Source organism: Lycorma delicatula, chromosome 7 (assembly GCF_047948215.1).
Source record: "Lycorma delicatula isolate Av1 chromosome 7, ASM4794821v1, whole genome shotgun sequence".
NCBI lineage: Eukaryota > Metazoa > Arthropoda > Insecta > Hemiptera > Fulgoridae > Lycorma > Lycorma delicatula.
The window spans coordinates 98,162,164-98,180,133 of record NC_134461.1 but is presented as its reverse complement, the minus strand read 5'-3'; the positions used below and the strand labels follow the sequence as shown (position 1 = coordinate 98,180,133).

General features: G+C 29.3%; 1 protein-coding gene across 2 annotated transcripts in view; it reads right to left on the bottom strand.

Moving 5' to 3' along the window:
* The window catches only part of sick (sickie), a 944,125-nt gene that overhangs the window by 569,799 nt on the left and 356,356 nt on the right, over window positions 1-17,970 (bottom strand). The window contains exon 1 of one of the 2 annotated variants that reach the window (XM_075371422.1): window positions 10,130-10,309. The exons of the other annotated variant lie outside the window; for it this stretch is intronic. The gene's annotated coding sequence lies outside the window, so the exon portion shown is untranslated. Of the gene's footprint in view, window positions 1-10,129; window positions 10,310-17,970 lie in introns of those variants that run through there. 2 annotated transcript variants of the gene reach the window in all.

Genomic DNA, 17,970 nt, shown 5'->3' with positions numbered 1-17,970 from the left:
TCTTTTTTGAGGTGAGGTTAATTAATAACGAAGTTTTATTGTAATATTATCATTTTCAAACCAAAAAAAAAAATTTAATTAAAAAAAAATCGATTTTATATTGTTTTTATCTGCTTCCCACGTCAAACATTTTTTTTCTACTTTCAGTATGTTAAACGGAAGACTAAAAAAAAAAAAATTCATTTCCTCTGAAACATGTACAACAAATAAAAAATTACCTAAATTTTTTATTATGGTGAGGGGGTAGATTATGATGAAATTTTAATGTAATATTATTATTAAAAGTTTAAATAAATCAAACGAAGTTTTAAAAAATTCAAAAATCGATCGACTCCCGCACACCTAATATTTCCCCCAAAGTATTTTCTTTTTTTTTATCACTTAAAGTACTACTATGCCTAGAAAGACGTAAATAAAATCGGTTAAAAAGTATGAAATAAACAAAACGATAGCTTTTTTTTATTTTTGAGTAAGGCGGGAGGAATTTAAGGCAAATGTTTTTAAAATGGTAAGATAAGCATGGGCGCATGTACTGAGAAAAACAAAGTTATGTTGGCAAAAGTTTGAGAAAACTGACCTCAAAATTTTACCAACAAATTCCCTTGTATACACAAGTTTCTGTATCAAATTTCATAAAATTCAGTTAATCCAATCAAAATTTTTTAAGCTTCAAACAAACTAACACATGTACGTACGATCATTACCCCCAGTTATTTTATTTTTTTTGGGGTATCTGGGTCATAAAATTGTCGAGAAATACAAAATATCCCATACCCCATTTTTTGACTGATTTCCATCTCTTACTTCTTGCAGCATAATCCTAGAGCTCTGATACCAAGGAAGTTAAAGTGTTCAGAAGTAGAAGTTTCTGGGAAAATATTCGGTGATAATAAAAAAAAAAGCACTGATAAAATCGTAATTAATCTAAATAAATTTCTGGGACAAGGATGCATACATATATTTTTTATTTACATGTTTATAATAAAAAAATACCATAATCTAAAAATCGGCAAATAATCATTAACAGAAAAACTGTTATAGATAACGACTGATGTTATTATTAATTAGAACTTACTAATGTTTGATAATCAGGTTTAAGATAACAAAAACTGAATAAGATAACAAAAACTGAATAATAGCACGTTTTTTTTTGTTATCAAAAGAATAATTATTCGCTTAAATGGAAGAATAATCCTGAAAAGATTAATCCTATAAAGATAAACCTTGACCAAGTTCGCGCGCGTTATGAAAACGAACGTGACACCACAATTAATTACATTAATAACTCATAATAAAATAAAATTACCTCTCACTCTCTCTCTCTCTCTCTCCCTCTCACCATATATATATATATATATATATATATACATTTATAAATTACAATGATATTAAAAACTCATATCTTTATTTTAACTAACAATTTCTACAAAACAATAAATTCATTACATTTTTATAGTATTTAATGAATAAAAAATATACATAAGTACATAGGTGGAGCACAATGAATAGATTAAATATTGATTGATTGGAAACGATTATTTAAATTATAAAAATTTATTTCATAAACAAATATTTCTTTCAAAACGTTGCAAATTTCATTTTATTAGCCTCTACTTTGTCTTTTATATATAACAAATTTGAAAGTTTAAAGATGACAGGCAAATTTCAGCTTTTTTAAGCCATTAAACCAATTCCAATTTAAAGTTAAATTATAAAATTTCATCTAAATTTATAATTTTTTTATTACCTTTAATAATTCTTATAAACATAAATATGCAGTTAAAAATTTTGTTTTAAAATATTTGAATGAATGTTGGAAAAAATACAAACAAATTTGAAGATTGTTCGTTAACCTGAACAGCTGATCGGTTCAAATTCCATAGAAAAGTTTAAGAACAGAAAGCGCCCAGCCGGCCTTCGTGGCGCGAATGGTAGCGTCTTGGCTTTTCATCCGGAGGTTCCGGGTTCGAATCCCGGTTAAGCATGGCATTTTCACACATGCTGCAAATCATTCATCTCATCCTCTGAAACAAATACCTAACGGTAGTCCCGGCCGGAGATTAAAAAAAAACCTTTCAATATCTTTTTTTGTGTATATGAATTTTTTTAATTGCTGAATAAAAAATTTACTGTACGAGATAAGACAGAATTGTAGAGATCTAAATTTGCGAAATCTAAAAACAAATTCAACTTTTTTTTGCTATTATTTCTATTAAAAAAGAGTAATATTTTCGAGATATTGAAAAGATTTTTAGTAGAAAATTTATATTTTACCACGTTTCTCGCAAGTAGACGAGTAATGTAATTTTTCGCAGCGAACACTAACTGTTTTTCAGAAATTAAAATCACTAAATATTTGCCAAGATAAGTTTTATTATCATCTCTGTGTTCCGTACAAAATTAAAGATTAAGAAAAATAAATTTTGCTTCAGTAGATTTTGTTTATTTCAATTTGTGCTAATATCTCGATTTATGTGTTTTCTATTTACTGTTTGTAAGAAATCTCGCATAACATTATAATTAATTTTAATGAAATTTTATAAATGAACTTTTATATTGTGTAGGAATTAAATGAAATCTTATAAATAGAGTACAACCCAGCTATAATGTGGCTATCCGGAGACAACTGTTATAACCGTTTTATAGGCTAATTGCGTAATTTCGAAGATGAAGTGATAAACGAATAAACACAATACCATTTGAATTAATATTGTAACATATTTAAAATATTCCCGAATGTTACAATTAAAAATGAGAATATCTTAGGTTAAATAAAATGTAGAAAAATAAATATATAGTACTGAGATGTTGTTCAGACTCAGTGCATGTTATTAAAAATTTATTTAAGAAGTACTTTAAATTTAAAGGTCTTTCTATCAGTTCACATTCGGCTCCTGTCGGCTCCTTACAGTTCACACAGCTCCTTTCGGATGTACTCGGCTCCTGACGATTCAGCGGCTACGTACACACTATATACGCCGGCTCCGCACTACATTCAGACAGTCTTCCTTCTTCGACAGCCTTCTTTATCAATTTTAATGGACTCAACGGTTCAAATTACAAAATATAATATTATATATATTCTTACAATGTATAATTTATGAAATCATCAAAAGGCATTTTTATATACACTTATACATAATCTTGTAACATTCATTCAAATATCAAAGATCATATTTAATTACGAAATGATAAATGTCTATATTTATTATCTGAACGAGCGCTAAATACATAGTGTAATTACCCTAACCAAGGTGGATTATTATACAGTATTATTATTATTATTATTATACAGTAGTTACAGTTTTGTAGCTGGATTTCATTTTCACGTTTCCTTTTTTTCGGAATGGTAAGCTACGGTAATTGTACAGTGTTTTAGAAGCATTTTCATTTATAGTCTAATTGAGAATGCAGTACCGTAGTAACTGATTTGAATTCAAAATACTAAACAAATATTTAGCACAAAAGAATACATTGCTTTATAAGAACATATTACTGCAAACAAAAGACATCTGAACGTGATATAATAAATTAACACAAATTTAAGACGATTATTTCAAAAGGTAGGAAGTTATTTTTGTTTGTTTGGGTTTCATATGTATTTTTTATAGCTAAGTGTAATTTTACAGAACTAAATGTATTTGCGTATTCATTTACTGTGTTTGCTTTATTACTAAATATGTATAGATAATTAAAATGCCTAAATATAAAGACCTAAATAGGTATTTGCCACGGAAATCTGCCGTTCTTTTTGGCAGAGTGGTAGAGTCTCGGTCTTTCATCCGCAGGTCCCGGATCGAATCCAAGCCAGTCATGGCTTTTTTTATACTCTACAAAAATTCCATTTCCATATTTAACGCACAAGTTTGAAGCTTATATGGCAATATCAAGCCCCCCAAAAAAATAATCTGATCTGAACAGTTCTTTTATGGGGGACATTCCTGAACCCGCTTTACAACCATATTTGCATAATAGCGGGGTCCAATATATATATATATATAATTAAATTAGCCTTTTATAAAAAAATTTCAAGCTGTTAAAAACTAAAGGAAATAGAACTGTATTAAAGCCAAACCTTTGAAAATACAAACGCAAGTTTCCTTCTCATAATTTTTAGGGAGAGTTTTTATAATTTATATGATGTGGAAGTAAACGATTTGAGAAGACAAGAATTATAAAAATACCAGAAAAAAATAAAATAATTTTCAGAACGAAAAATTTTTCGGAATTTTGATTAGCGTCAAATTTTTTCCAAGGAAAAAATAAAATTTTCTAACTGGAAAAATATGAAATATTAAGCCTCTCTACAGACACACACACTACATTATGTTTTTTTTACTTTGTACATTCACTGTGCAGATATACAGTTTATCAGATTAATAGGAAAATGTCATTAACGAAATATAAAATAGAACATTTAACGACTACTGGGCAGATATTAAAATCTGATTAGTTTACCATTAAGCAAAAAAAAAAAAAGAATAGTTTTAAATTGTAGATATTTATACTTGTATACGAACTCTTGTACCAACTAGAGAGAGTGTATTTATACAATGCAAGCACATTGTTTCACAACAGAAAAGAGTAGATTAATGAACTGCTTCAAATGATCTGCCCCAGTTTTTGTCAAGGATATTATACGTGAAAAATGTTATACAAAAGAAGCACAAGTCAGATAATTTTAGTGAGAATAATGATTTTCATTCTACACTGGTTTTTGAATTGAACAAATTAAATAACATGCCATTATAAAGCTGCACGTTACCAAACGTTTAGGGAGATGGCATATTGATGATCAAAATTTTATTCAGTTCAGTGTAGAAGGTAACAAAAATAATTTATTTTTTCCCTAATAATCTTGTTATGATAGGATCTTTGTTGTTCTTCAGTAATGTAATTTATTGAACCAAAGTTTGAGCTTATCTTATAAACAGTCTGATTATAACTAAAATACTCATCATAAAGTGGTAGGCCTAATAAAACTAAAAACAAGTTAGAATTAGTTTAATAGAAAATTTTTTATATAAAAAGAAAAGTTTAAAAACACTGTACGTAATTATGTATATAAAAATAATAGATACTGTAATAATGTTTTAAAAATTCATTAAAAAGTATAATATCGTACATATTATTTTTAATTAAGAATTTTTGCAGGATTACGTAGATGTATAAATTAAAAAAACTTTCCTAATATCCTTAAAAGCCTAGCCATAAAAAATTGCGCTCCTTTTACTTTAAATTTATGTTAAGAAAGTAAATACTTTACAACTTTAAATTCCAAGCTGGGAGCTGAAAAAAAACGTTCATTTTTAAGCGATTCTGTCTGGTACTTAACATCGCATCACTGAATATTAAATAAAAAAATCCTATTTTACCTTGTTTTCTCTTTACTAAAAAAATACTTAAAACAAAAATTTACGATCATTATAAAATTTATATATCTGTAATTTGAAAATTAAATACTAAATAAGAATTTAAAATAGGCTACTCAGTTAAATAAAAGAAAAATAAAAAAAAATATTTGTTTACTTGATCAACAATCAATACGTATTTTGAACATTGTATTAAAAGTTGCATATCGCTATCAGCTGTTATAAGAGATCTCTAATTTTTTAGAACAAATGATACAGATCTATTTTAATGATTTTTTTAAAACTGTAATTACTGTTAAAACTGAATTTCATTTAAAATCCTTTTCTTGTTTAGCCTCCGGTAATTACCTTTCAGATAATACTTCAGAGAATGAATGAGGATGATGTGTATGAGTGTAAATGAAGTGTAGTCTTGTACAGATGTGTGATTAATTGAAACCCAACCACCAAAGAACACCCGTATCCGCGATCTAGTATTCAAATCCGTGTAAAAATAACTGACTTTGTCTGTTAGGAATAGAAAGTTCTGTCTTAGGAATAGTCAATCTGAAGAAAGAAGAAAAGAGCCATTGCCAAACTGAATCTGGGCTTGCTGTTTTTTATGAAACATTTTAATTTTGTAATAAAGATAAACTAATAAATAATAATTATTTACTCCAAAAACAATAGACTAAAACCAAACTACAATTTCTTGACGTTAAATAAATTTTGTAGCATGTTATAAATGCCAAACTGGAAAGGAATTTGTACGTGGAATCTTCCAGATGAAAGGGAAAGACGCCAGGATTCTACCACAGAAGTCGTGTTAGTTTTCAGGTTAAGTCTTTCATACTTTAAGTACATATATCATAATTTTGTTCAGAAGTCGTAAAACAACGTACAACATAAAAAAATTTACTAACTTAAGCACTTTTATTTAAATTACAAAGATAAAGCAAACTTATGATTTATTTGCTACGTCAACGGTACACAGTTGTTTTTCAGACATCGAGACCACCGTTATGTATTGCTTCATAGGGTGAGATGAAATGGCAATTTTGTGGCGGGTAAAAATGGCTGACCGGGATTCGAACCCGGGACCTCCGGATTAAAGGCTGAAACGCTACCACTCTTGCCACGGAGGCCAATAGTATTTAGATAGCTGGTTTATTTCTCAGTATAAGCTCTAATAATATCAAAAAAATCCGTTTCGGTACGCCAGAAGGTTGATTTCACCCGTGCTAAGTAGGGGATAAAAAAGATTTCCACCTTAAAGTTAAGAAGCACACAAGACCCATCCTAAAATTCCAGCAACATTTCGATGGCCGATAGGATATGTCATATCAAAAATTGTTTCATACAAAAGTTTTAGGGAATGTTTAGAGGACTAACGACCACTTTAAACCGAATTGATACTTACCTATAAAGGGGGGTATGATTTTTTTTTGTCTACGAAACCCCATTTTTTCCACCCCTGGGCCAACGGTTGGTGAAATCAAAAAACTTTACTTAGATAAGTTTTAGCCCCTTATCCAGAGAATAGTTAAACGAATTCGCTATTTTACTTAATAAGAAAGTTATACAGATTTTTGATTTTTTCAAAAATGCCCCCCACTTCCAGCCCCAAGGTTCGATTTTGGTGGTTAACGAACTCGACCAAGATTTTGAGACGAGTTATTTTTAACGAACAATTTGAAAGTGATTGACGCAAAATTACGGCATTTATCGTGTTCACAAGAAAGTGTATGAAATCTACCTAAAAATTAAGTAATCTTACAAATACGATTTCTAATCACCCCTGGAATGGGAATAAGTTTTTAAGTTTATAAACGTATCGTATGTAATAATATTTTTTTTAAATCTATTATTTCTAACAGTATGACATTTTTTTTTACAAAATACGTTACGCTTTATAAATTTATATGAATTTTTTTGTGCGTGCAATTGTTTTAAGGCTGTTTTTCCTTTGTCATGGCTCAAATATTCATGAACTCAAATTTGCATCGATCTTGAAAATAGAAGAACTGAAAAAAGACGAGTCTCTCCTTACATCCTCAGAGTCATTCTTAAGAGTAAAAGTTCATCATATGTCAGACACACCAGGTTGGAGGAGGGAAATGCTTTTCTGTGGGATCTTATAAATTATAGCATTTCATTTTGTCAAAGTATTGGAGAAAAACATGTATGATTTCTGACAGGTAACACAAAGAACGTTTACAGTCAAGCTGACAAGAGACATAAAAAGTTACTCAAAAATGTGACAAATATTCAAAAGAGCCTAGAACATCCTACACCTAATTTAATAAAGAAAATGAGAAAAGAAATTTTTTCTGTTTAATTCTTCACCAAACAAATTTATATCACCCACTGCCATATCAATTAATAGAGTGATATTCAGTCCTACCATGAACGTATTCCCTCAGCTCATTATAAATATTGGCTTATAATAGTGTACATCATTATTCTTAACGAAAGCATCTCCAATAAATGCATATAGAGCCTCAAAGCTTTATTTTGTGTCTAAACTTTACAAAAAAACTCTGGCAGATGGTGTAAAACGACAAAATAATGTGCAATTTCGGTCAAGAAACAACGCATGGATACATATCGGCTCAACTTTACAAGAAGAACTAGATATATTTTAAATATCTAAACATTTAAAATTTCTAAATAAATCTTTTAAGTATCTAAATATTTTAAATCTATAATAGATAAAGCAATTCACGATAGAATGTCATATATATCTACTTTCTAATAATGAAAATAACTTTTTATGTTCAAAAGCTTTTTTCTAAAGGTTGTAAAAAAGAATAAAAAATTACAGAAAACTATTAAAATTGTTATTTTAAAATAATAAAATTTATTATCAGCAGCCCCATTTTTACAAATGCTTAGTTCTTTACTAACTTAAGTTATTCTAATATAAAAATTAAAGAATATACGTTTTTGTTACGAATTTAAAAGTTGTAGATAAGATACCATTCCAATTATATAACTAACGAGTTTTTTCCACACATTTTTAACATCTAATCATAGTACAAAATATATCACGTAAGAAGGTCAATGAATAACTAAAATTATCGTTTAATAACGAAATTAGCTGTTCTGAAAATGAGTATTGTTTAATTGTTTTATATTTTTTTTTAAATATGTTATTAAGTTTTGTCATGATAATTGTCCATGAATAATTTACAAGGAAATAAGTGCTGAACCTATAAAATTTTTAAATAAAAATTATCCAAATATTAATAAATAAAAAAGAAATGTACAAATTCTGACGGCAATCGAACCTAGTAACGCGTTATGGTCACATGAAAATAATGAAAAATTAATTAAAGATAACATCATTCATATTTATTTAATGCTTTCAAATAAATAAGCTATAAAAAAACCATGAAATTTTTAAATATTAAGTAAACTTATATGTTAATTATATTTAATATTATAGATTAATTAAAATAAATAAGTTAACTCTTTAATAACAATTTTAAAAATTAATAAAATATAAGCAGAAGATAATTTTTTATTCAATTTTTCTTTCCGACTAAAAGTTAAAGCCAAATTAAAACAACTGTAGCTGCTTAATACCACGACTTCACAACATGAAATTTGAAAAATAATTAAAAATATACTAATTTTTTTTTATTCTACATTCTTTTTTTTTAACGATCGGTATAATTTATTTTTTATTTTACTTAAAATATTTCAAATTTATTTGTAATTAATATTTTAATAAGCTAACAAAAAATAATGCCCTAAGAAAAAAAGTCGCTCGGAAGAGACGAAAAGTTAAGAAACCTGCATTTTTATAAAAATAAAAATAAGGAAAGCAGAAAAATAATGAAAAGAGAATAATACTTTTATGAATTAAGAATCTTTGGAATGCGGAACAGTTTTTTAAGTAATCCTTTTTTTATTTTTATTTTTGGGGGGAGGGGGTGAAAATTCTTTGAAAGTCAAAATAAATATAATCATTACGCTATAATAATTCAGTACTACAAAACGATGTTGGAAAAATGAAAATTATTTTTAAATTGCTTATTTGGCAATTAAATTTTTAATTTAAAAATATTTCATTTTATTTATCAACAACAAAAAACTGCCAATGGGACCATCATATAAAAAAATCCATACTCGAGTCCAAAAAACTTTTTAGGCAATATATATAATTTTTATGCTTTTTTTATAATTATTACTAATTATTATAAATATTATAAGTAGCTAATACCGTCATTTAAAACAATTTCTTAGGTTCAAATCCGGTAGTTACTTTTATTCGGATTTGAAAACTACATTGTGGATACCGGTGTTCTTTGGTGGTTGGGTTTCAATTAACCACACGTCTCAGGAGTAGTCGACCTGAGTTTGTTCAGAACTACAAATTTACCGGTTCAGTTACATTTACACTGATATGTCGCTAATGACTAATTGTTGATGTAACTAGAAATAAAAGTATTAAAAAAATTATTAATAATGATTTATCGTTAAAAAGACTATTATTTTAGGAATTTTTTTTAAAATTACAGGTAAATTATTAGTTTTTTCTAATTACATAAGTAAAAAAAAAAACGAATCAATAATTTATTTATTAACCTAATAATACATAACAGTATGGATGATAATTCTAATTGGAAATGTCGCAAATAATTTAAAAAAATACTTGAGTAGTTTTACAATTAAACAATAACTTAAATTAAGGAATCGTCAAAAAAATAAATTTACGTATCTAAGAGTTACAAGAAAAATTAATTAAATATAAAAGAAAATAAATAATTTACCAATGGTAATCTCTGAATGAGTACAACAGGTGTTCGTTTAATTTCGATCGTATTAAAAAACAAAACCACGCGGTTTGTTTATTCGTAGTATAACTCGTAACACAGGCGCGCACTATAGAATAACTTGCACACACACGCACACTGTTAAAGAGATGTTCGACGCTCTAGAGAGCGATCGAGACTAACAATCGGACGGTAGTGAGGTAGTAGTAGAGGCAAGCGGACAAACAACCAAACCGAAGCTAAGCAAAGTAAACGAAGCAAAGGTACCCATTACATCACTAGTTACTGGTCATGACGTCATCATTCTTGAGTCAGTTTGAACTCTTGTGAGTTAACTAACTGTAGTTTATTCTCCCACTACCCTCTAAACCATAATTTATCCCCCTCTTCCAAACCAGTAAAATAAAAAAATATATATATATATAAATGTATATACACAAAAAAAATAACATGAAACCAATCATCCCGCAACAACAACAGAAGGTACCTTGATCCAGAGACCTTGATTGTCCTACTTTAAGAAGTTACTCTTAGTTCTTCTTCTTCTTCTTCTTCTTCTCAAAGTCACGAGTTTAAAACTAAAATAAAACACACGAATGTTATGAAACGAATTAGTAAAATCTTAAAAATTTTTTTTTTTTTTAATTTATTATGTAAAACGCCCCTGCAGCAGCACATTGATTACTTAAAATAAGTATTAATAATACACACTCAGTGATAGTATGACTAGTTGTAAATTCTTAGAATGAATTTGTTCATGAATTGTATTTTAACATGGTGACGAATAAGCATTTGCTTATATCAATATACATGACCTATATAAATTATAGCTAAATATATTTCATAAAAACAGATTTTTAATTCGACTATAAATAAATTAATTTCTTCGAAGCGTACTCTATTAAGTTCATGTTATTTTTTTTTATGAAAAAACTTATTACTTGCTTTTCTTTAACTCACAATGTTTTTTTTTTCATGTTTGTCCTCAAATCTTGCATTCTTAATTTAACATACTTCTTGATATTAATGATTGATGAAATTTTGCACAGTTACTAAGGTTGGATGACAATACAATATTCAACCATTACTCCCCCCCCGTACGGGTGTAAAAAATTTCAAAATCTGCAAAACGGCTATACTGGGTTTTTGGAGTCGCAGATGACAAATCCGAGAGCCGTTATTTAATTACAAAAACTTGCTACGGGAGTTTTTGTGGTTTCAAATTTGACATTTCGTTATCAGCCATATAAATTTCTTTCACTTCATTTCATTTCAGAAAAGCTTTCTTATATATATATATATAAGAAAGTGTTCTCGGACCCGTCTTGAATGTTCTGTTTACGGCTGACTTGCTAATTACGGCAGATACCATAGTTGCAACGTTTGCTAACGATACTGCAATTCTTGCTGTCCACGAAAATAAGACTACGCGTCTCGTTTTATTCAAAACTTCACTACGTTGTTACTTTGTAATTGTTTGATTGAAATTTTTTTTAGATATTTTATAAATATATTAGAAATTTTAATTCATGGTGTTATCTTTTGAAATCCAAATTAACCTACTAATTAAACTCATGCAATATATGACAATAATTTGATGACTTAAAAGTATAAAGCAAGTTATAAAAATGTTTATAATATTATTTTACCATTATAAACATAGTATGAGTCGTTCAAAAAATTATGAAATAAGTAATTCTTTAAACAAAAATAAAAATTACGTTTTTCTCTGCTTAAACTACTTTCCTTCATAAAATGTTTAAGAAACATACCTAAGAATATTATAATAATATATATTTTTAAATATATAAGAGTATATATATTTTTCTGAGTATATCTAATTTTTGTATATAGATTTCTTTTTTTAGGTTTTAAAATTTTTACTTTTACGTCTAGATAACGCTATATCAGAGCTATAGCTGTAGAAGAGAGAGTATTGTAATCGGTCCAAAATGCGGGTTTCACCGGATCTTGCCGTTTTGACACCTAAGGAACCCAAAAAATCGGATGGAAATTTTCCGGATTTTAATGCTAGTATGTACGTGTGTGTACCCGATGTTGATCTCTAAATCACCTTATATCTCCAGAACTACTGGACCGATTTTGACCAAACTTGGTCAGATTACTTCTATATATGGGGCACTGATGCCATTAAATTTTCAATTTAAAAGGTCACGGGGGTGAGGCTGTAGAACATCACCCCTCAGCAACTCGAGATATCGCCTAATTAAGGTCATACTTTTCTTAGACACATTTGTTAACAATTAAAAAATAACAATATTTGCAAAAGAAACTTTTTGCAAAATCTCATTCCTAACCCAAAAAATGCTAATGTAATCGGCTGCATGTTGTGACGCCACAGGTTGGCGGTAGAATTAAATAAATTAATAATATTTAAAGTGTAAAAAATTAACTCGGTCTTGCTGGGTTTCGAACTCGATCGCCCGATTGAGTCGGTACCTATTGAGTTTAGCCTCGCGGCTACACCAGTCTGCCAACCGTACAAGCAAGATTAGTTATGTAAGTTGTAAAATTGCATTAGTTTAGTTAGTGTCGACCGTCGCCGGTTGTACTGTCACACCCGCGCAAATTAAATACGGTACGCGTGCGCCCTTTAGTTAGAATCATTTAGTTAAACAAACGAAAAAACATTATATTTAAATAAAATGATTAATATTTTTAATTAAGTTGTGTGTGTAAATCGTGCATCAGAAACTACCCAAAAAGTTGACAAAACTGTCAAGTTGTTCATGCGAGTTAAAAGTAGGTGTACTTTTTTACGAAATTTGGATAAATATATAGAAATTCATAATGTAAAATACAATCTTGTCGTCGTTAGTTGTAGCTGAAGCAAGCGAAATGTGTTTTATTTTTTTTTTTTTTTCAAAAAATTTTGTTATCTTTAATCACACTCTTATAATTATTTTATTATTATGTTATGAAATCTTATCGATTTGGATTTAAAAAAACTTTATTAACATAGTTTAACAATTTTTCTAAAACCAAACCTTAATATTTGCAGTTTTATACTATTTAATGGCAAACAATGAACACGAATAGTGGATACAACTGTTTAGTAATTAGTTGTAGGGAATGAATTTCTTTTTACGAATTTTTTTCGTGTCGAGAACTGTCGACAGGAATGGTAATTATCAAAAATTGAAATTATACAAAAGTAAAAACTGAAAGTTTATAATTTTTTATAGCAATTAACAGTTTACACATTTAAAAAAAATTATTATTCATTTAAAAATTAATAATAAATAAATAAATAAACTACAGTTTAACATCATTATAGCATATGGGAACTTCAACTCTACACTAGGAATTATTTTCTTTAATTCGCCGAACTGTAATACTCTTGTATTAACTTGCAACAGCGGTATTTTTCTCAGATTCGTAATACAATCTTTACTTTTATTTTTAAACTAGCAGACCCGTCAATGCTTCGCTATTGCTAGATTTGAATATATATATATATATATATACAGATTAAATGAACACAATTGAAAGTTTTATAAAACATTAACAAAATTAACATTACGGAACTTCACAAAATTTAACCTTTCCATTTTTCCCTTCTACCCTTTCCCTGTACCCATTTCCTTTTCCCCGTTTTACTTTTCCATTTTTATTTTTACTGTATTCCCTTTCCCTTTCTCCCATTTCCCTTTTCCTTTCCTTCCCCAATTTTTCATCCCCTTATTTCCCTTTCATCTTTCCTCCATTTCCCCCTTTCATTTCATTTCCCCCTTTTTCCATTTTCCCCTTATTCCCATTTGCCTTTTTTGTTTTTTCTCTTTCTCCCCGCGCGTAAATCGATCCAGTAGTTTTTTAGTCTATAGCGGACGCACATATCGGAAACATTGAAATGGAATCGTAAAATATTTAGTATAGCGTATGTAGCTTTTACGTCCAACAGATAGTTTTTAAAAAAAAAAAGAGTATTTTTACCTGTCACACAAATTTATTGTAAATGTCAAGTAGGTATATAAAAACGCGCAAGTATTTGAATACAACGTTGTGTCAAAATTTCAAAGCAATCGGTAAAGAACTTTCGGAGATTTAAGATTTTGTACAAACAAATATTTACATTTTTATTTATATAGATTTATTTATTAACCAATTTTTTTCAAATCTTTCTCACTGTAATAGTGGTTTCTTACTGTTCCAGTTTTTGGCTGTAAATTATTAAAATATTTAATATTTTACAGAATTTCTGTAAGAAAGCCTTCATTTATATGTTACTCTTATTTCATTAATTTACTAAAGTTTCAATATCGAAATATGTTTTTTTAATCTTTCCTGTTAGCAAAATTTTCTATTTTCGATATATTCTGTGCGTAGGTTATTGACTAAATGTGACATAGGTAACATTGCAATACAAATTAAACTAAAATTTTACTACATGAAAAGAAATAAATAATTCTGCTTATTACAATTGTTAATAGTAGCGATTTTACAATAAAACATCTTCCAGTCTGCCCTTTGTATAGTAAAAAATAACATATTTATTCAGAATATAAACGCAGAAAAATTATAAGAACTAGAACTTTAAAATTAATGATAGTTCGGTTATTTTTTCATCTGGTTAACGATCTTAGGATAATAGACATTTTATAACTTGATTTTACGTAAGGTTAAAAGATAAAAATTATTATTCAGTAAAGACTGCATGTTTCAATTGATAAATAAGTTTTAACGGAACAGAATAAATAAAATAAAATCGTGAATAAAAGCGTTAACATGGTTTTATGTACACACACACACACACACACACACACACACAAACACACACACACACATACACACAAAATATTATTTTTTAATATCTGAAAGAAGGAGGACAAGAATATAATGTAACGGTTGTTTTTTTTATTATTTTTTTTTTTATTTAATACAAGCGATATTTTTCACAATAAAACGTGGATTACATTACAACACAGGATACAATTACACATCATCATAACCTTTTCATACTCCCTACATACACAACAAATAAATATCGCAAGTGAAATAATTTGTCGATCTATAATGACGTAGCAGAATACATGCTAATTTACACAAATTTATTGTAAATGTCAATATGAAATATATAACAGTGATAATACTTATTCAAAACAAGAGAAGAGTGACTTTTATACATTTTCATTGTAAATGTGTATAATGTGCAGAGATTCTCATTTTGCTAGACCTACATTTTTTTTTTTAATATTACAACACTAGTCACGTTTTAATAGAATTTTAGTCAAATACTAAACTGTATTTAAAAAATATCTGATGTGGACCTCTTGTACGTCTATTAAATTATATTTACACATTTAAAAAAAATGAAATCTACACAAACTTTTATTTCATTAAACACTTCTGATATTTATATATATATATATATTTTTTTTTTTTTGTTATTATTGAATTATTATTCATAGTAAATTTTTTTTACAATGAGAAGTTAATAATAATTATTAATAAATCAATCCATAAAATAAAAAAGTTAAAAAAAGGGGATGAAGTCTGATTCGAACGGATGTGCCTTCCCTTAAGATGCAAATATTTCAGTAATTAAAATTTTATTTGGCTATAACTCTGCAAATAATGAGAATAATTACCACTTATGATATATCGTTGAAAAGCTCTAGATGAGGGCTTATTACTGCAGTTAAGAAAAAATTCAGAATCCAAATTGTTTCGGATGTTGGGCATTTTTGAACACTTTTGGTCCAGTTGTTTCCAATAAAAAGAGGAGGTCCATAACTAGATGTTACAACAGTCCTAAATCCAAAATTTTAACATCCTACGGTTAATCGTTTTTGAGTTATGCGAGATACATTTGCCGAAACTAATCAAAATGGATTCAGGGGGTGGTCAAAATGGATATTTCCGTTGAAATCTGAAAACCGAAATTTATCGGGATCACAATACTTCCTTTACTTCGTACAAAGAAGTAAAAAACGATCATTTTTAGAGAAAAAGAATTCGTTCAAATTGAAAGATTTAAATCTTTTGTCAAACTGTAGAATATTTAACATAATTATTTCAAGAATATGTCCTAAAAATTTGTTTAACAAATGCTTCTACACAGCTGAGCGGAATAATTCACTAAATAAATCACTGATCAATTGTTAAGTAGATGTATTCTTGATTACGCAGTCAAAGCGGCAGAGGAATCAAGCTGCTCATCATACAATAATAATGTTTATTTATAATCATTTAAATTACAAATCATGAATTCCCCCAGTTCGCGTAACATAAGATAAATCATAAAATTTTTGATAAAAAAGATTTGTTTACATAATTAACATGATAAAAAATTTCACTTATATATATTTATCCGGAAAATAATAGTGGAGTTTTAAATGATTGCAGCTTCGAAAAAAAGCATTGTAAAAAGATGAACTGTACGTTAAATGAAAGAGAAATACACCAATCATATGTGTACGAAGATTAGCGCATGCGCGCTGTGTTTCAAATACACGCAAGCAGCACGAGCGCGTTAGTCATCATCTTTACGGTGCAGAGGAAGATTCAATGTTTTGTGACTTGCCATGTTTGAATCAGTTGCTCGTGTTAGACGTGAATACCGTCATGTGTACAATTAAGACCCCCTCCCCGCTTGAAAATATCAACAGGACAAAAAACTCATACAAATATCCCAACCCCGTAGGGGAAGACACCCACTTTGTGACGATTCCGGTTGCCACACCACCCCCTCCGTTCCGAACCATGAGGGGCTTTACCGGAGGTTGTCTTTAAACCCTCTAACTGATTACATCTCACAGTCATCAGCCAGGCCTCAGTCTGGATGCCACTGATGCAAATGCCTCGGCATACATCAGTAAAAATTATTACCTCAACCAAGGCAGCCTACTGAAGCAAACACGTTCAGGACGGCTATTAGTTTCTGAAGAAATGATTGAAGCTGTGGGAACAAGTTTCTTGTGTAGCCCGAAGAAATTCGTGCGGGAATGTTCTAGGCAATTGAGCATTCCTAAATGGTTAACTGTTCATAATGTTAAAAAGACGGTTGCGTTCAGTGCGTTTCAAAATTCAGTTGTTACAACATTTTATCCACAGGAAAAGGTGAAACGATTTGATTTTTTCTGCAAAAATTCTGGAAAGGTTAGAGCAGGATGAACATTTTTTAAACAATTTCGTTTTCAGTGATGAAGCAACCTTTCATGTTTCTGGACGAATATATCGGTATAATGTTAGTATATAGGGTACTGAACCTTTACGTGCCGTTATTGAACATCGGGGTGAGAAGTGAGCCGGGCTCCGTGACGCGAGTGGTAGCGTCTCGGACTTTCATCCGGTGGTCCCGGGTTCGAATCCAGATCAAGCATGGCTTTTTTTCATACGCTAGATTTCCATATCCCACGCACAAGTTTGCCGGCCTCCGTGACGCGAGTGGCAGCGTTTCGGCTTTTCATCCGGAGGTCCCGGGATCGAATCCCGGCCAGGTATGGCATTTTCACACACGCTACAAATCATTCACGCTAAATTTGCTGATAGTAATGGCGTCCATGGTGGTCATCATCGTTTATCTGAGAAATTAGAAAATTTTGAAGCACGTCCAGATAAATGATATTATTTACGGTTGCCTCCTGGAAGAAGAACAGTTTTTGTTTGCTTAGGAAACAAAAAGCACTGACCATAGGGCTATTACGAATGTGCGTCAAAATTTCATGAATGTTTTCACTGCTCCATATTCGGCAGTTATGGGTGTTCATCTTGCCTAATGAAGTGAAATATTGCCATCACTAAAAATGACAATGCGGTTTAAAAATGTGTCGTTGTCTGCAATTCTACCCATCATTTCCACACAAAATGCAGCCGAG